Below are 21,196 nucleotides of genomic sequence, written 5' to 3'. Positions count from 1 at the left end.
CTTATTTTTGTCCCCAAACACATTCAGTGTTATATATAACTCCTTACTGTATACTATAGCCCTATCTCAGCTAATCATGCCATTTTAGGGTCTTAAAGGATTGCTCTAGTTTTATCATTTATGGCATGGAAACGTTTTCCTTTGTAACTCATTTAAAGAAATTTCACCTAGGTGATTTACTCTGTGCATTCATTTTGTTAATGAAAATTCACTGTCATTTTGAACTTACAAAAATATTGTTTTGTGGAATTAAAACCTGGGCTACTAAAACAAATTATATACTCAGATAAATGCATTTGGTTGATCTGTAAGAGCCTATAAGAAGGGCACAATTATTTTCTTTCTTCTAGTCATCAAATGTCTCAAACCTTACAGGACTATAAGTCAGTAATGTCTCTGTATAAATTAAAACTTAAGACCTACTCATTCATACTAAGGACTCATAAAGCATTAGTGCATCAGTGTAAAAGTATAGCTCATTTAATTTTTATCAGAGGAATAAGAAATAAAACAATTGCAAATTCAATCAACACTAGAGTACAAGACACCCTTACTCACTTGAGAAATCAGTCTGAAAATTTTAATCAAATAAAGGAAACAGTACAGGATCAAAACAATTTACTGGACTTCATATACAACTATTCAAAATAAAATGTCCCTAAATTATGGCAAAGACTTAATAAAACTCTTCATGGTTAAGGAATCAGAAGTATCACTAAATTGAAAAATATGAAACTCATGGCCTGGTTCATTTTATCCTAAAATTTTACAAACATATCTCCCTAATAACTAGTTCTTTTAGTCCAAGTTTTCAATAGTACCAGAAATGTCCTCAGTTTCCAGAAATGTGCCTTACATCAGTTATTCCTAAACCCTTAAAAGAGCAACTTGATTATTCATCATTTAAACTAATTTTAGTTTAAAATATACAGACACTACATGCCCATCCCTGTGGAATGAATAAAACATGTATGCCATGTTTAATACACCCATATCAAGCTAGTGCTTTCACATATAGATACATAGCAATATTAGTATGCTGTTCGTGACATGTAGAATGACAGAAAATTACATTTCCTTCTCATAAGTTTAGACATGGAGAAAGGGTTTGATACTAGAAGTGAGAATCACCATTTCCAGTATTAATGACAAAGTGATTGTGAAAAATTAATTCTCATTACATAGAGGCTTTATAATATATACTTAGCTAGGAGGTAAATACAGGAGGGGAGGGAAAATATCTGATAAAATTCTACCAACCACTCTCCACTTACATACAAACACACACACCTACTTCTTACATACACACCCCTACCTACTTCTTACATCCACAGACTCCTACCTAATTATTTCTTACATGCACACGCATCTCTTAAACACTAAAACAGACACATGCACCCACCTACCTCTCACTTCTACATTTGTCTGGCACAATCGCAGTCCAAACATCCTCTGGAATTCAAATTCCCGGTAGGTGCAAAAGACAAAGATGCAAACCATCAGTCGCAAACATCTGTTGCATCTGTGCGACTGGACGGGATGCAAAGGGCGTTCTTAAAGAGGAACGCCTTTAAAAAAAAAAAAAAAAAGAAATTGGTTTCTTTTTTAATTAAAATAAAATGAATTTTTCAGCCAGCCGGTTCCTGGGGGGGGGGGGTGCAAGTGCACCCCCTTGTACCTGCCTGCGGGTGCCCTTGCACATGGGTGTGAAATAATAGAACTCTTAATTCAACATAACCTTAAAGAGATGGATGTATTAAATTCATATATCAAGACATTGGATACATCCATAACTCAAAATTTATTGTATAAAAAATATAAAATCAAACATATTTTCAAAGAGGTGGACAAGGAATGCAACAATATTCAATAATAGAAGGCTAAGAAATTAAAATGAGACCGAGTGGATTATCTGGCTGGGACAGCATATTTTCAGCCTCCTAAAGGGAAGCATACTGGTAATGTTCAACAAGAATTTGAGGAGCATGACCCAGCATTTAGTCAGAGAACAACAGCAAGTGAATGATGCCCCTTTGGAGTTTCCACCATTACAGTGATCAGAACAGATTGGGAACAAGAGGAAAAACAATTATTTAACCTAATTACAGGATTGAGATCCATATCATGCTTCTCCTTATCCTGCCTGCAATTTTTGAAGGAGGACAGTGAACAAGAGAACCAGGGCTGGTCAGGAATGGTGACTGTTTTCAATAGAGACTGTTGTAAAATTATAGCTAACAGTTCTAATGACTTTAAAGTTTTCAGTTATAGCTCTTGTAATATCACCAGAGAACATGTGGATTTGTTCTGCAGAGGCTATACATTTCTAACTGCTAAGCAAGCAGATGTAACAAGAGTTAGTAAACTGAAATTATTCACAAGGAAATTAAATTTAAGGTTGATTTATGGTAATGAATGTTTTGATATTATGGAAGTAGGACTTTGAGTACTTAGTACCTTTATCCCTGAACTCCATCCAACTTTATACACAACTGAATAAATTTGTGAAGTGGCATTCTGTATCTTTTAAATCGAAGGCCTGTAAGTCCATGGCATTATATGAATTGACAGGCATGAGATACCCTTCAGGAAATAAAAAATACTATGAATTTAAGACCGATGCAGCCTGATAAAGGTGACAGGATGGCAATTATGAACTAGCTTGACTATGTTCAAAACATGTTTAATATTTTATAATACCGCACAAAACTTCCAAACAAATAAAAATAGCTGTAAAAAGGCAAAATAATGAAAAATGAATGGCTAAAAACACAAAATGTCTGTATTACATAAAAATCTAACTAAAATCCAACAGGAAAGCACTTTCATTCCCTTTATGGAACTTTTTCAGACCAAGTTGTATAATGAATAAATTTTGTTCGTTATACAACTTGGTCTGAAGAAGTTCCATGAAGGGAATGAAAGCACTTACTAGTTGGATTTTTATGTAATAAAGTCATTTTGTGTTTTTAGCCGTTCATTTTTTATTACATTTAATATTTTGTTTGATAATACATATTCCGAAATTTCTATTAATGAGATTAACATTTCCTGTAGGAAAACTGATTTACAACTATACAGCATGTTGGTGCAAGGCCAATTAGTCCTGTTGAATAAAAGTTTCTGCATGTCAGTGAACCAATTATACCAACAATCTTTTTGTTCCCAAGATCCACAAGTGACTGTGTAATCCATCTTTTAGGTCTATTGTGGATGCGGGTACCACAAAAACAAACTTTATTGCCAAGTATATCGACCATCAATTAAAACATAAAGTCACAAACATTGAACATCTTTGCAAAGATTCATGGCAATTTTTGTGTCAACAATTACAAGATATTTCAGATATGATATTTCTTACTATTATTAGTGCCCACAATCTTTTCTGCTGTTTTTATTATTCTTTGTAGCTTCTTCCTTTCAGCCATTCTGCTGTTACTGAACCATACAGTACAGTTGCTGGTGATAATGCTCTCGATGGCTCCTCTGTAGAAGATATTTAGCACACTCATAGACAGCTTTGCTTTTCTCAGCCTTCTTAGGATGTGTAGTCACTGGTGGTCTTTTTTAATTAGCTGGCCAGTGTTTGTACTCCAATAAAGATCCTCTGATATATGTACCCCCAGGGACTTTGTAGTTTGGACTTTCTCCATTTCTTCACCATTGATCTTGAGGGGCAGGTGCATGGCAGAACTCTTTCTGAAGTCAATTATAATTTATTTTGTTTTATTGATGTTCAGATCCAAATTGTTGTTATTGCACCATTCAATGAGGGAGTTGACCTCATTCCTATACTCACTCTCATCATCATCACATATGAGTCTCACCACTGTGGTCATCTGCAAATTTGATAATGTGGTTGTTGCTAGCTTTTGCAGAGCAGTCATGGGTAAAGACTATGAACAGTAGAGGACTCAGCACACAGCCCTGGGGTACTCCGGTATTGATTGTAATAGTCCCTGAAGTGTTGTTACCAGGACAGGTAATTTGTGGTCTTCCAGTCAGGAAATCGAGGATCCAGTTGCACAGCCCTTTATTTATGCCATGGTTGATTAGCTTTTCTATAAGTTGCATAGGAATCACTGTATTGAATGCCAAGCTGAAATCTATGAACAGTAGCCTGGCATAGTTGTTCTTCTCTTTAAGATGCTCCAATGTGAGGTGAAGCGTCACCAAAATGGCATCAGCAGTTGATCTGTTTGCCCTATAAGCAAACTGCAAAATGATTGATGTAGTACTGTAATCAAATGCCTTTTAACCAGTTTTTGAAGCATTTCATTACATTTGATGGAAGGGCCACTGCCTGTAATCATTTAGGCAGGTGGGGTTGTCTTTTTTGGGCAGAGGGATTCTGTTGGTAATTTGAATCATGCTGGTACTTTTTCCTGGACAAGTGAGGTATTGAAGATATCCATCAGGACTGTGCTGAGTTGGTCTGCACAACCTTTCAATACTTTCCCCAGAATGTTGTCAGGGCCAGCAGCCTTCCTGGAGTTCACTTTCCTCAATTACTTCCTAACAGCCACAGCACCATAGTTGAGTACTGCCTCCTTTTGGTCATTGAGAAGGTTTACAGCCTCTAGGCTGTTTTTCTCTTCAACCTGCCATTAAATGTGTTTAGATTGTCCAGAAATTCAGTGTTATCATTGCACTGAGCTGACATGGTCTTGTAGTCAGTAAGCTGTTGAATGCCATGCCTCAGGCTTCTCGAGTCTTTAACATCCTCAAATCATCCTTGTATCCTCTTTTGATACCCCCACTTGGCCTCCTTAATACCCTTTTTTAGATTAGCCCTTGCCACACTTAGACCTTTCTTATCTTTTGCCCTGAAAGCAGTATTTCTTGCCCTCAGCAGCTCGTACACCTTGCTGTTTAGCCATGGTTTTTGGTTGGCTCTTACTTTAATATTTTTGACTTTCATTACATCCTCCATGCATTTGTATATACAGATATATATATATATATATATATATATATATATATGTATGCCATAGTTGTCTCAATATATTCTTTTATGTTTACCAGACTGTTCACCGTGGCTGCCTCCCTGAAGATATCTCAGTTTGTGGTGTCAAAGCAGTCCTTGAGACTTTCCATGGCTCCTTCATGCCAGACCCTAATTTGTCTCACAATTTTATCTTTGATCAAAGGAGGTTTGTAAGTTGGTATTAGCAAAGGTCATGAAACCAATATGTTTAATCCAGGACTAAAATAAACTCAGGCTTGAATAAACCTTATTTCTAGATTATACCAACAGAACTGATGATGCAGCAAACTACACAGTCGTGAAAATTGGTCAATATGCTTTTCCCAGTAGCATAGGTAAGTCCTGTGGGAGGCATTACATATTAACCTTATCAAATCTTTTAGATCAGTCAGGGAATACAGCTTTGCCTCAATGGCCAAAAGGATGAATACATTATTCTTTACTACTTCACAAACAGAATGAGAGTCTTTATAAATGTAACACTTTATCAATACAGAATGAAGCTGTCATCTAGGCACCAGACATAACTAGTAACCTATTACTTCACAAACAGAATGAGAGTCTTTATAAATGTAACACTGTATCAATATAGAATGAAGCTATCATCTAGGCACCAGACATAACTAGTAACCAAACATAATTAGCAAAGAAACATGTTATAATATTAATGAAACAAGAGGTGTTGTCAAAAGTATAATCATAGACTAAGTTATTATTTGCATATTTTAAATTAAGAACTCATGTTCTGTGGGACACGATATATACCTCAGTTATTTATACTGAATGAAGGAAAATCTAACTAATCCCTGGTCAATCATGTTATTAAAATGTTAGCATATGGAAATAACAATGGAATATGGACACAGCCTGTAGTTCTGACAAATCAGAAAAGGAGGTCACATCAAACCCTAACAATGTGAAATCTATCAGGATGAGCAGTTGTCTATATAATCAAGGAGACAGTCAGTACAAAGCTTATACAAAACATCACAAGAGTCCTACATCTTTCAGATATAGAGCAGTGAGGCATTGTTAAACCGAGATCTTGTTTTTGAACTTATCAGGTATTATTGAACAAGCAATAGCAGCAATTTCTAAAAGGCTGGCTATGCGTGCTGCTTAACTTGATCTTGTTATGGAATTCAGCATCATAAACAAAGGGAAATAACTGCTAAATGAAAAGCTTTAAATGTCAGACCATTTAAATTTAATGGGTACACCACTGGGCAAGGAGAAAGGCACAGCATTATAAGGTGCAGGCTTCCTCTATCCTAACAGGGCTTATCATTGGGGTACCACAAGTACTTCTAATAGATGAGATTGTAGCACTGCATTCAATGAAGAATTGACTGGCCTTTTCAGATTACCACTAAGCAACTATATCAGCGTTGCTTGCAAATGAAAGTGGAAATTCTCATTTCATTGACTTCTCAAACAAAAAGTCTTTATGACTTTGGCACACAGAATCATTCTCAAACAATGAATGATACAGCAGCATGTATCATACCTTCCCAATAAAATAATACTTTAGACAATGGCATCCTGAATGTAAATATGAAATAAAAAGCACAGATGCTAAGCAGACAGATCTACTTGATTAGCACGACTTTGTGTTTCACCAAAACGTAAATTCATGAGTGCATTTACAGTAAAGAGAGTTTTATCGAAAAAGCACTTTCACGTAAATCCAATAAAAAAAAGCACTTTAAATACATTTATGCAGGGAAGCAAGCCCCCCTACACCCCCCAAACCCCCCTACTTTATTATTCTCACTCCGAGATCACACTACAGTGGGGAAAAGGGAATATTCCCTCATCCCCACTGTACCACGATCTCAGCAAACACTTCCTTACTTAGACATCAACAGTAAATGTTGATGTCCAAGTAAGGATACATACAAACAGCATGTTGAAAGCAGTTTACCTCTTTTTTTTTTTTTTAAACTATATTTATGAGGAAGTGCGTTTTCATTGAAATGCATTTTCATGCAAATATTCTCATTTCGGGAGAATACTGTAGATCCAGGCCGACAATGTATATGGCACCATGAAGTCTTTTTGCTACTGTCTGTTTTTTTTTTCCTATGGGACAAAAATCCAGTTTTTAGTTTGCATGATTGTAATTAGCAACATTCTTCTGAGATCCCTAGAAACCAAACATACTTAAAATGTTCTTGCTCCTTCAGTCAACATTGAAACTGGCTACGTACTAAAGCAAATAGACTATTAAATGCATCAGATATGAGTTGGTCACACATCAAAGTGTTATACAAGTGTACACAAGCTGCTAACATATAAATATAGTGAGGGCTTATGGAAAAACTCAGTGTATCTACCTACTAGCAGAGGTAAGAATAGAACATGGAATGGAGAAGCCAGAGAGTTTACAACTGGCTTGCATTCTGCTAATTCTGTTTTGTTTTCTTTTTCAGACCATTGACCTTTCTGTAATATCTAAGAGATAGATTCCCTGGCGATTGCAACAAGTCCTGTTGTGAATCAATTTCATCAATTGTACGTAGTGTTCTTAGCAAACTGCCAGCAAACTTCCTGTAACAATGAATGTCCTTCTGCCAGTTCTTGTGGCTTCCCTGATTTGTACATGTGGTAAGTTATTTGACTGAATTTAACATTTTACATTGTGGTAGGTGTATTTCTTTTGTATTTTTTTAAACTTTCTTTCCTGTGTGATTCCTATGAGAAATGCCCAGGAATGTGAAATAATGTATCTATGTATGCATGCATGTATGCATAGATTTATTTAAGGTTGTTGATAATTTAGCTGACTGATGGACTCATTTTATCTACAGCACAACAATGCAGAAACAAAAAGAAAAACAAAATAAGAGATTACAATTACAGTATTAAAAAGAGACATAGAAGAAATGGTGACAAAAGATACATACACCCTTTTATGTAATGAGTTAACATTAAGCACAAAATATACACATGCACAAATCAATAATTATGCAGTACTACAAGTATTCCAGTACAGTTTTCCAGGGATGCTGAAAAAGAAAAAGGAACTGTGTCTGAGAGGGTAAAAATGATTACAGAATATAGTATTTCATTAGCACGTACTCTCAACCCAAGTAAAGCAATATCATGGCTTGAGTTATATTTGTCTTACAGTTACAGCACATTTTTAGCCTTTAAGGTTGAGGATTTTGTTTTCAAACTAAATTGTGATTTTTTTATTTAGGCAGTGCTATATTTTTTCCTTTACATCTGTGGCCCATGCCTGTCATTTTTTAAATAACACCATCTTAATTAGTTCTTCAAGCTCTGCTCAAATGTATATTCCAAATATGACCTAAAGTATTCATATCCATTCAGGTTTTAAACACACATTGAAGAATGTAGCACATAGGATACATCGGGGTGTCCTGTATCACTGGGGATATTACTTTAATCAGTGAGAGGAAAATGTTATTGAGAAAACCATTAGGATAAGGGAAACCACAACACTAGATTTAAACCTCATAGCCTGCTTATCAGAACAAAATGCTTGGATAACTTGTAAAACTTGACCATTGCAATGGAAGAAAATTGAATTAAAAAACAATATAACAATCTCTCAGAAAGTATATTGTGTGTTTGTTTAGAATAATAAGTCAAACTGCAAGTTTCTAATTTTATGGGAGATAAAATGGGCAGACAAACAGAAGAAATGGAGCCCAATCATTTGTCATCAGTTCTCATGTTGTAAACTGAAGACCCCAAACCACCAGTACATATTGTCCCTCTCTGACACCTTATTCATTAAATTATACTGATATATATATATATATATATATATATATATATATATTTTTTTTTTGCTTTCAAAATGTGTTAACCATTTTGTTTCACTAGATAACTAAAGGAATATTTAGCTTCCAGATATTGTGGTTATAGTTTTTGGATATATTGATAAAATGTTTTCCCTTACTATATTATATGACTCAAATAGTCTAGATATAATCTAGCAAGTAAAAATGTGTTGTTTTAATATTGTGAAGCCTTTTTTTATTCATCTGAAATAGTTCAAACCCTGCTGCCTGACTGGTTGTGTCAAAGCATGGATCAGAATCTGTGTAAATGAGATAAGATGAGTTAGCTAGCAAGTTGTCATAACTCTGGCTATTAGGTGAATTTTCTAAATATCTTCTATCACATGCTGGAGACTGAATCTATATAATATTGCCCTGATAAATTCAAGAAGATTTTTCTAAATTTCTTGCAAATATTTTACATTAATGGAAGTTGATGGCCATAGCCGACCTTAGGCATAGGCCAATTAGGTGGTCACCTAGGGTACCGCTCTAGCGGGGCACATTTCTAGTAATCTGGGTGGTGTAGGAAGACCAGGATGGGGGCACAGGATGGTGTTGGGGGGTGCTATGGAGATCTTTTGCCTAGGACACCAGTTGACCAAAGGCCAGCTCTGACCATGGCATTATAAATGACTAAAAATAAAATGTTACCTGTGTTTTGCTTGGAAAACATAACTTATGGTGTGCCACTGTTTGTCAGCATGAAACCGGGGAGATGTTTTTACCATCTTTCTTATGTTGCAGACTTTTTATACATAATTGCTTGTAAATACAAACAATATTTTATATTACTTTATACTAAAGCAACAAATGTGATGGAGGGAAGAAAGTCAACACCAAACAGTTTGCAACAAACAGCTCTGTAATCAATGGCAAATGTATGCACCAAGTACTTTTACAGCAGAGCTTTGGAGCATTGTAGATCATAGTACACAAGTTAAAAAAACTTACCCAGTTGAAATTTCTGTCACAGATGCCGTAGTTGATATCTCTGATCATGATGTACAGTGTGTATGAGTGGAAATACACTACAATTGGGAAAAGTGTGCAAACATGAAAATGTGGGCACAAGAAATCTATTAGTCATTCACGTTTGCACTGGTATAGTGGTGTGCACCCTGCACATATTGCACTGTTCCTATTTTTGTTCTGTTTTTTCTAGACCATCTTGTTTGCCCCCACTGATTTACCTTGACAACCATTATATGAGCCAGTTCCACCTGTCTCCCCACTTCTCAAATGAAATAATAAATCCTCATGTCTATGTTGAAGTTTGTTCTCTTCATCTAGATACTATAACTCCTCATATCAATGTGCCCTTCCTTTACAGAACACGTTTATTATGATTCCACTGAGCCCACTGAATAACACTGTGGACCCAATCATGCCTTAATGTTCTTATCTCTTTATATGTCACCCTTTTCATCCCTTCATCTACCTGGTAACCTACACCTTTATCTTATGTAACAGTTTTACTGTCCTCTTCAAATCTAACATTGCATTCCAGATGGTTCCATATTAATGAACTACAAAATATGAGAATTATTACATCATTATTTCTGGAGCCTGTGCCCCATCAGAGATGATTTTTCCAGCTCTGTTCTAAATAGCAGGAGAATTGTTACCTCCTTATTGCTGGTGGTAATAAAGGGTTTACACAAAAACAGCATTGTCACCTTTGGGAAACACCCCATATCTTCAGATACAGTATAGCCAATTCACATAGATACGATAGTTAGGAATCTTAACACCTTGATCAAAAATTCCTTCACTTTTTGACCACCATGTTGCAACAGTAGTCAGGTAATCCTTCTGTCTAACACAACTGATTGTCAGTGGTATCTCTTCTAGCTCAACATGTGCTATTTTCCCTCTGTACTCCATCCTAATTTGATGAATTATTCAGTACAATTTACTTTTAGGCATGCATCTGGCCTGTCATATTGTGCAGTGAGAAGGGTTCCAAAGGCTCATGATGAAAGCGATTATTGTCTTAAAAACTTTTAACTACCAAGATGCCTATTGCCATACTCTGTCTCTTATAGACTCCACTGTTGTGACCTCTACCTGACATTCTGTACTATCAATGATCTAATCCAATGGATCGCTTATACTTTATCAGAATGAACAGCTACACAAAACACCTAAACCTAGGATATTCAACTCTGCTAACATATAAATAAACAGATTGGATGTACAAATTCATTGTCCAATGGTTGCCCCATCTCTTGAGCAAATTGCCCCTGAATGTTAAGCCATACCCTTATAAACTTGATGATTGGATGGGTACATGCAAATTCATTCTCAGCCTGACATGTTTCTCTTCTGCAAGTAGGGTGTACATGTTGAGGGCAGAATTTGGCAAGGTGCACAGGGTCATGGTCATCAGACTTACTTTTCTTGTAGTTCCTACACTCCTGTGATCCTATATCCTTTTGTCTGGACACAATGCCTCTGGGAGATGTTGCATTCCAGCTGCTATGCTCTTACCAACCAGTCTACAGATTATAAGAATTCTTAGCTCCTTATAGCTGGCATTTGTGTCCCTGGAAAACATTCACCAGAATATGATCCTGCTCCTGGTGATATATAACTAGTTGTAAATACTACCACAGGTAATTTCCTATTCATTTGTTTTGTAGAATTATCACCTGAAGAAAATATATTATGCTGGTCATTGCTGCTAAACTGAAACCTCTTAGATTTGTCTCCAGTTAATTTCTCCTAGCACCTTTAAACCATTCCTTCTATTTTCCTTATCTAAGCTAGTTTCCACATCCCATATTGGACCACATCTTGATGTGGTCTATATAAAGGCTAATTCTGTTCTCAGTATGTAATTGTATGATACTTACAAAATACATGTAAGAGTACAAGTTAAGAACTGATCCTTAAAACAAATTACTGTTCATGATTGTACCTCATCTCTGCTACCTTCCTTGCACTTTTAATGCAGTCACCTCTCCATCCATGTAAATAGTTTGCTACCTACCTTTCCTGTCTTGACTTGCCTGGTGTTATCCTATGTAGGACAGAGTTGCAAGTCTTACTGAAGCCCATGTAGATGTCATAACATTTGGTTTCCATTCTTGATCTCTCCAGTTAACCAAGTTTTCTTCATGACCTCATGATGACTGATGTGTTGGAGATAAGTCATCAGCAAATATATTGACTAGCATTTGGTTCAGTAACTTCCATAAGGTTTTCCTAGTACCAAACTTAAATTTACCAGTCTATAATTCATTAAGGTGCTTAGATTCCTCTGCCGAGGATAGAAATAACCGTGGTTCACCTTCCTTATTTAGGGAAAATCACTTATGCCAGGTACCTGTTGAATAGCCGTTGTATATGAATAATTAACGTTTGATTATTTAAAAGTTAGCTGCTCAATCACATCCAAGTAGGAACACAAATCATGCACAAAACAGCTGCACACATTGAATTAAGCATTTAGGGGAACATGCTTCATGGCTGAACCCACACTCTCTTACTTGTACATTCCACTTCTGTGGCAACACAAGAGTGGGGGAAGAACAATCCTTAAATTCAATACATTGCAGGGTACAAACAGTGATCCCACAGTGCCCATGTGACAAAAGTATGGAATACAGCCAACACAAGCCTTGGAGTTTCTGGAAGAAATTTATTTAGGGTTATATCACCCAATGAAATATTCCAGTTCTTTTTTATTACTCTTACCATTTTATACATGCAAAAACTATGTATAAAACCACATATAAGGGAGTCTTCCAATTACTTTTCATTAATCCTAAAAATGTTACAGTCTTTGTCATGTGTGGATGGTAATAATAACTACTGCGTAGCATGTTTTAATTTATCTAAGCTATAGTCTCACCTACCCCTTAGTGGTTAACAGTTTTGCCTTAACCAACTGGCTATATGGTGAACAATTTAATAAAGGCAATATATAATCACTGTTTGTATTTTCAACACAAGTGATATCTAAAAAAATCAATATTTTTTTTACTAAATTCAGACGTAAATTACAAAGCATGGGCTGAATTCAGAAATGTTTCAGTGTGATGTCCACCTGTTGTAAACCTTGCAGTAACCACTTCTGATTCAAAGACAGTTGATAGTGCTATAGCATGAAGAGATGAGGTACCATTGTGTTCTATCTCTCTGACCTACTGCAAAGGCTAATGAGGTACTCTGGGAAATGGCCTAATTAGCCATGTACTCCTCCCTGGAATTAAGTTACCTTTACAGCCCATGTTAATGAACATATGCAAAAGCTTCTATACACTCAGTCATCTTAGAGGAAAGTGTCAGGGAGTTTAGTAGACTGGTAGTGCTGGGAAGTGTGTGCAAGTGTGTATGTGTGTGGCTGTGTTTAGAGATATTAATGGCCTGAGGTATGAGGTTTGTGTGTGTGTCTGTGTGTGTGTGTGTGTGTGTGTGTGTGTGTGTGTGTGTGTGTGTGTGTGTGTGTGTGTGTGTGTATTTTGAGTTCCGTTTACCGAAACAGCTTTTTCGGTGAAAGCAGTTTCGGTAAACAGTGTTCTGTAGGGTTGGATACCGAGAGTTGATCTTTCGATCAACTATCCTAGATCCATATATATATATATATATATATATATATATATATATATATATATATATATATATATATATATATATATTTACCATCATATGGTCGAGTGCACATTGCTCGACTCTGTATAAGAGCAACATTTCTCAGCGAATCCTGTAATGATGAACGGTCGGACTGTCATAAAATCACAAAATTCAACATTTCCAACCACTCTATACCCAAAAATGAGTGCTAACATGGGTCAAAAAAGGGATAGGATTTTGCGATTAGTAACATTTGCAATCACAGTTTTGGGAAGTCGATGCACTTTTTTCGGACTTACTCGCTCGACCATCCGCCTGCCAACCATATGATTGTAAAACTATATATAGAGAGAGAGATATATATGATGGGGTTATAAAAGAAGAAATTATTTATTTGTATATCCTTTCTTGACTGAGTTAATCCTATTAAGTTTAAAGACTCATTTCAGGGAAGACCTGAGGTGGTATTTATACTACTAGAGGAAATTTGACCAGGGCATTTAGGAACTTTCCCTAGTCATTAGGGGAGTACTTGTTCTGATTGTAGTGCAGTAGCAGCTGGGAGAAGAGCACCCAAAGAGATCCAAGAAAACATGTAGCACAGAGGCAAATGTCACTGCAGTGTATGAGCACCTACAGGATTCTGAGCAGTTGTTTCAGCAAAAGTTTGTTTGTTTCATTGGAAGCAAATCTTTAAAACAACAGCAATGGATGTCACGAGGGTTGTGAGATGATATTTTGGGTGAGATATTGTTACAGCATAAGTCAAAGAGTGGAAAGGATGTTTCATTTGGGAAATTATGGATAATATCCAAATGGAGGAATCAGAAGACTTTTTAAAAGAAGATGGCCAGAAAATGAAATCAAATTCTAAGACTGCTAAGGAAACTGCAGGGAAAGCAATAAATGATGAACAGAACAAAGGAAATGTCAACAATTAAAGGAAATTCAGGGCAAGTATTCAGAACAAAAAAGAAAAAGAAATCAATAGGTATGACATTTGGATAATCTAATAGTCCCATTGGGACTGAAGGCTCATGAGGTAAAATTTGTATTCTTGTTCTTAAAGAGACATTGTGTGACATTATTTTTCAGACTGGTTCTGTTTTGGAAAGTGTTTTGGAGGAGTGCAAAAATAAAACAAGGTAATTTATGTAATTCTTATATGGTTTTAGTATATTATTGAGAAATAAAAAAAAAGTCATTTTCAATTTTGAACTGAAGTTGAAAAAGACTTTAAAGAGACATTTAAGTAGACCTTGTAAAGAAGTTATGGGCATTATCAAAATGTATGGAAACAGAGGATTATGAACTGGTGGAAGGAACTGCCATATTGTACTGAAAATGGAGAAAGAAAAAAGTGTTCATCTCCCTAGTATGATAAATGCAAACGGTCGCAGGGATATTGAAAAATATTAGGGACAACATAATTTCTTTCCTATGGAAAAGATGATCATTTGATAAGTAACTGCAATAAGAGGAAATTTGGATCCATATTACCACATTGAAAAAGTCATTAAGCGAATGGCCTTATAACCAAAAATGCAGTTAATAGAACTCACTTTAGTGGGGTGCTGTGACCTCCCACTCCCCCGCAAATTATATATACCAACTCTGAGAGTGCACCATAGTGAGGAAAGGGCAAATTTTCTGTTCTTTGCTGTACCATGATCTCACAAAACACAGTTCTTTTATCAGCATTTTCAGTTATGAAGCCGTTCGATTAATGGCTTGTTCGATGTGGTAATGTAAACCCGAGGAAATTTTATATTTGAGGGGAAACAGGTCATATGTTATAAATGTGACAAAATCGGGCATTTGTCGATGGATTGTAATCTAGGGAAAATGGATAATGAAGAAGAAAACAAAAGTGAGGGCAATACACAGAGTGTAGAAACAGTTCAAATAAACAATAAAGAGGAAGTAGTGAAACAGGACCAGAGTAATAATAAAGATAAGGATAAAGAGAAAAATGAAACAGAAGATAATATAGAGGAAGTTTGTGAAATAAGTGATGATGAAGATATAAAGTGGAATATAGTGAAAGGTAAAAAGAATTCTATTGGAAAAAAGGCATAAAAATAAAATTTAAAGGGATAAGTAAGAGAAAATGAGAGGAAATTGATAATGCAAATGAGATACATACTTCAGATTTACAGCTACAGCATAGATGTAATAATAATTTTAGAGTTATTTCAGTAAATGTAAATAATATTACAATATAAATAGAAGAATAAGATCTTAAATTGGTGTAGTAAGTGTGATGCCAAAGTAAGAATATTGGAAGATAAGATTTTTTTACATAGGAAGAGGAATTACAAACTTTGGGGATGAGAAACTATAGACAACCTGAGAAAATAACTATGCTCTGGCCTAGCTGTACGTTGTAGAAAGTCAGTGAAAATAGTGACTGTACCCTTGGTAACAATGGGAAGATTAACTACTGTAGATCTCAGATAGCATAATCAGGTATACAGAATTATAGCACTATATGCCTATGTTACAAGTAAGGAAAGGGTGAATTTCTTTCACACAATTCTGGAATATATAGCAAATAATACGAATACAATATTAGCGGGAGATTTTAAATGTGATTTTAGAGGAAAAAAGAAGACAAGAGGAAATGATGTTAAGAACATTTATAAAATGTGGCATTTTAAAGATTTGGAATACTATTTTGTGGACGTATAGTTGAAGTGTATATAAGACTGAAATAAATCATTTTATTATATTACAAGGTTTAAATATAGCTAAGGGAGGGACACTTGTGACAGACTTTTCAGATCACTCACCCATATGGATAAAGATACAGGAATTTAGCATATTAGATTGAGAAAAGGAATAAAAAAAAGAAATGAGAAATTATGGGATGTAAATGTAAAGAAGAGAAGTATGCAATTGTGAAAATATCCCATTCCCACTAGAGTGTGTTATAAAAACTGGTTTGAGTAATGGCTAGCTTTTAAAGAAAAATATAAAAGATGTTTTAGCATCCTAGGCATATAGAATAAAAGTGGCAAATTAAAAAAAAATCAATGTATATATATATATATATATATATATATATATATATATATATATATATATACATATATATATATATATATATATATATATATATATATATATATATATATATATGCTTTAAAGGATTTGGTGAGGTTCATAGATTCATAGATTGGTACTAGGCTATCAGCCTTAGGGCCTATACAACCCTAGCCATAACAATTCCCTGGCTATTTCTTCCCACACTATTTACTTCCCTGGACCCCTGTCTAGCAGGGCGACTGACGTGATCCCCGGAGTGAATTTCCTTTCTCCCATCCAATTGTCAAGGTTCCATTTGAAGAGGGCCAAAGAGGCACTCTGCTTGACATGTATGGGCAATCTATTCCAGAGTCTGGGGAGTCTCTGGGTCAGGAACCTATCCCTCCAGCATGTTTTGTTTATTGTAATGACAAGGTTTAGATCCCTGGAGCATGTGGCTCTGAGGGATTGAGATTTTTTTAAGTGTAGCATGTGCAACAGCTTTGGGTTTGACATGGCCTTGTATGTTAAGTATTGATCGCCTCTGAGTAGATGATATGCGACAGAGTATAGCTGGAGTTTTTTAAGGCGGTCAGCGTAGGGCATCTGCTTTAGGCCTGTGATTCTTTTAGTGAGGTATTTCTGTGGCCTTTCCAGTTTTTGCAGGTGTCATGAGAGGTACATACCAAATGGGGCGTTGTATTCTATAATGGGTCAAATGAGGGAAGAGTACAGTGGGACAATGACCTCCTTTTTTCTGGATGAAAAGCCCTTAGTGATGAGGTGTGCCACATAGAAGGATTTCCTGACTGTTGTGGCGATATGGTTATCGAAGTTGAGACCACTGTCCACCTGTGTCCCTAAGTCTTTTATCACACTTTCGGTGTTTAGTGTACTGCCACCTATATGGTAATTCACATGTACATGTTTTTCCTAAAGGGGATAACTATACATTTCTTGGCATTGAGCTTGAGCCCATGGCTCTGGCACCAAGCATCTGTTTCTGTAAGGCCCTTTTGTAGAGTATCCACATCATTTGGGGATTCAATAATGGCTCCCAATTTGAAGTCATCTGCGAACTTTGTTATCCAGAGTCCCTTAGTATTGGTCTGTACTTCAGAGAAGTAGATGCCAAACAAGAGCGGTCCCAGGACTGAACCCTGAGGTACTCCACGTGTCACTTGTCTGGAACTGGATTTGGAGTTGGCTACTTTTACAGTGTGGGTTCTATCAGAAAGCCAGTTAGCAACCCATTGGGTGACATAGGGGTTAATGCCCAGCTTAGTAAGATTATCTGTGATTCCAGAGTGGGGGAATGATAGACAATATTATGTGACAGCATGGAGAATTTATGACAAGAATTAAGAAAAAAATAAATAATTATTTCAGCAATGATATTACGCACAGGGTAAAAGAGAAGGGTATCAACTTATTTGAGTGGCATAGTTAAAGACCATACTAGTATAATGAGAGAAATGAAAAACGATAGCGGAGAGGTAAGAAAATCTCAGGAACAAATTCTGAATATCATATTCATTTATGTAAAGGAAATGTTAAAAGACAGAATGAAAATACAAAGAAAGAATGGCATACTAAAAATAACAGAACAAGAAAATAAAGAATTGAGAAATAAGATTTCCTTAAATGAATTAGATAAGGTACCTGGACAAGTTAACCTACAGTCAGTTTCAGGACCAGATGAAATAGGATACCAATTTTAAAAGTATTTTATCAAGCGACAGAAAAAAAACACTTAAAATTAATGAGTGGTTAAATGAAGGTTTTATGTATAAAGTGTTATACTTAAATTTGTATGGAAAAAGGAGGATAAAGATAAAACTAGAAATTGGAGATGTACAGCATTAAACAATTCAAATTATAAGATTTTTAAGAAAATAATTCAGACGGGAATGGAAAATAAATTATATGTATTGTGGAAGATAGTATATATAGTTTAAAGGGCAAAGATGTCAGAAATAATTATTAAAAGACAGGGAAATTGTGGATGATATTAAAAACAGGAATGATGAGACCAAGATCGTGGAATGCCAAAGTGATTACCAGGGCTTAACAGACAGCTCTCAAGCTCTTAGTGAAGACATCTGGGCAAAGGCCAACTTAATGGGGGGAAATGACCCAGAAATAGAGACAGGTTTGACATAATTGCTCTTTAGAAATGTGCTATAATAACAGGGAGTTTGTCTGAACATACATTTTCTGAAGGATTTGAAGTCTGAAACTCAAAAGTATGTAATTATTGCATCACATCAGTCCTGAGATCATCTGAGTGATATGGCAGAAAACTACAAATCTGATAAGGAACACACCAAACAATATATAAGGTAAAATCTGGACATTTTGTGAAAATCTGGATAGTTGAGAATATGGTACAGACACAGTACAAGATAGTGGATACAGAGCAGACTATTGGGAAATCCCATTCCTGGCATTCTGTACTGAAGTTGTGTAAATGATCTTTAAGGGTACATGGACTGCCATATAAAATAAGCACTCAGGGGAAGTGTGTGTATTGAATAGCGGCACACAGATAAACTGTTGGAATGAATGCAGGGAAAGAGGACAGGTGAAACAACATAATGTAGACCAGACAAGGGCATGTCAATTTAAGACAGCTGTACGACCAACACCAATCATGTATCAACATGGTACAGTATGGACTGCAGAGTGAGAATATGTTTTATGTGACTGTCACACAAGATGACATAACAATTGGGAAGATGTCTGTGTGAGATAAACATCCTTACATAAACAATGCAGAGGACATCTATCAGAGATGTTACATACAATTAGGGCAGGGCATATATTGTGAAGCTGTGCAAACTGATTTGTACAGCTTCACAATATGCACCCTACCCCAGTTGTATGTAACATATTATGAAGTGGTGCAAACTGATTTTCCTGAATATGAGTGTTATCTCATCAGAGGTCTCCAGCAAGTGGGACACAGGCAAAGGCTCAGGGACAACATTAAAAGAAGCAGGCACATGATATCAAAATAATACACCAGAAATTCCATGTCTTTGACATAACATATGTGATTTAGAGTGGTCAGAGATGATTCTGCACAAACACACTTGTGACATGTCCGCAGTCTATGAAGGTAATCACACTGACAATCCTGGCACCATAACATCTGCTATAGGTGTTAGAAAGGACAAGGCTTTACCTTTATGCAATATTATGATCAATACAGGTTAGTTGACTGGTGTGCATGACATATATATGTGGCAAAATCCATATTGTCATGAATGTTGCCCATGCCATTAATGTTGTCAAACAGCTATGTATGTACTGTGTGCATCACCAGAACAGGTAGCACACATGCATCTGGTGTAACAATGTGATGGGGGGGGGGGTTCCACACCATCAGACAGTAATGTTTGTGCCACAAAAAGAATAACTTGGTATGGCCAATAAGATGTGTGACAGCTCACTGTGGCAAAAGTGGTACACTTCCATTACACATCACTGGAAGATGTATAGGGAGGTACATGAAGAAGGGTGCATTATACACAGTTATTGATGTGATGAAGGCTGTGAACTATGGAGGCATTATGGCCTCTGATTTGGATGTCCTTCGCATAATCAGTAGTTGTATTACATGCAAGGGAGTAGTCAGCATTGTGAACACATGCTGGTGGATGTTCCACATACCATCTACCCAGGACACAGGTCACATACCTATTGATCCGACAAGTGGCAATAACACTGTCTCTACATTATAGTTGAATTGTGTATTTGTTTTCTTGACATATTGAATCCTTCATGTCATTGCAGGTATTGTCATGGCTGTAGCAGCAAACTTAGGTGTGTGTTGATACTGTCTGTATTATACAAATATCGCAGTTGGAGTCAATGATTGCTCACAATCTGCAGTCCTTCAGACAGTTGTTTAGACACAGGATGTGTATGTCATCTGTGATGTTCATCACTCGAATAATGGATAGGAAAGGGTCTAACAGACAGCCCGGATGTATGGACTTGATCATTGGACCTGAGATATAGGTCTCATCACACGTCAGCATATTTAGATGCCATGTATGTGATTCAGTGGTCTACCTACTTGTGATATAGGTGTATATGGCCACATCTGACAGTGTTGAGTGAATACCTCAGTGTGAGTTTGTGTCACATGCTGTGGGCTTATCAAGACCAAATGCATGATAGTGATGTCATCATGCATGTCCTTGATGGTCTCTTTAATGACATCTAACTGATGTAGCGGACATGATGCAACATTAACAACTCATACAGGTATTTTGCACACAGTTAGGATATCAATAGTGTCCATTTAGGAAATGTCCATGATGACATGTTGGTCTACCTCACAGATGAGGAGAGTCAGGATGCATGCATTGGGTGCTGTCCCCCCCAAACTCAGATGGTTGGATGTTGATATACAGCCTTCTATAGAAACATAGTCTGTGTGGAGGGTGTTTTGAAGTGTGTATTCAACTGTGTCAGGAAGGTGTATGTGAGTGACATGATAGGTGATCTGTGATGTTGTCATGGCCCATTGATTCTATGTGATAGGCCTGGGTGAAGGTAAGACAGTGCATAATAGCTAGTCTCAACTAACCTAGGGCTTGAATACAATCCTCCATGCATGAATCATTGAGAAACTCTCCTAGCTGAGGATTAAACCTTCCATCACTAGGTTTGTAGCAAATTGGCTCACCAATATAAAAAATACTGTGAAAGTTGGTGAATAAACCTGTAGCAATACAGCTGACACCACTGGTGTACTCCAGGGATCTGTGCTTGGCCC

At 36.3% G+C, this 21,196-nt stretch overlaps 1 long non-coding RNA gene across 6 annotated transcripts in view; it reads left to right on the top strand.

Moving 5' to 3' along the window:
* Positions 1–21,196, top strand: part of LOC122798661 — a 700,012-nt gene that overhangs the window by 348,695 nt on the left and 330,121 nt on the right. For 2 of the 6 annotated variants that reach the window (XR_006364296.1, XR_006364295.1), the window contains one exon: positions 7,420–7,594. This is a non-coding gene — a long non-coding RNA (uncharacterized LOC122798661). Of the gene's footprint in view, positions 1–7,254; positions 7,336–7,419; positions 7,595–21,196 lie in introns of those variants that run through there. The other 4 variants (XR_006364294.1, XR_006364293.1, XR_006364297.1 and 1 more) reach the window with 4 other exon arrangements.

The sequence above is a fragment of the Protopterus annectens genome, chromosome 3.part1, assembly GCF_019279795.1.
Source record: "Protopterus annectens isolate FY-2018-M chromosome 3.part1, PAN1.0, whole genome shotgun sequence".
NCBI classification, from domain to species: domain Eukaryota; kingdom Metazoa; phylum Chordata; order Ceratodontiformes; family Protopteridae; genus Protopterus; species Protopterus annectens.
This window is presented reverse-complemented; position numbering and strand designations above follow the sequence as displayed.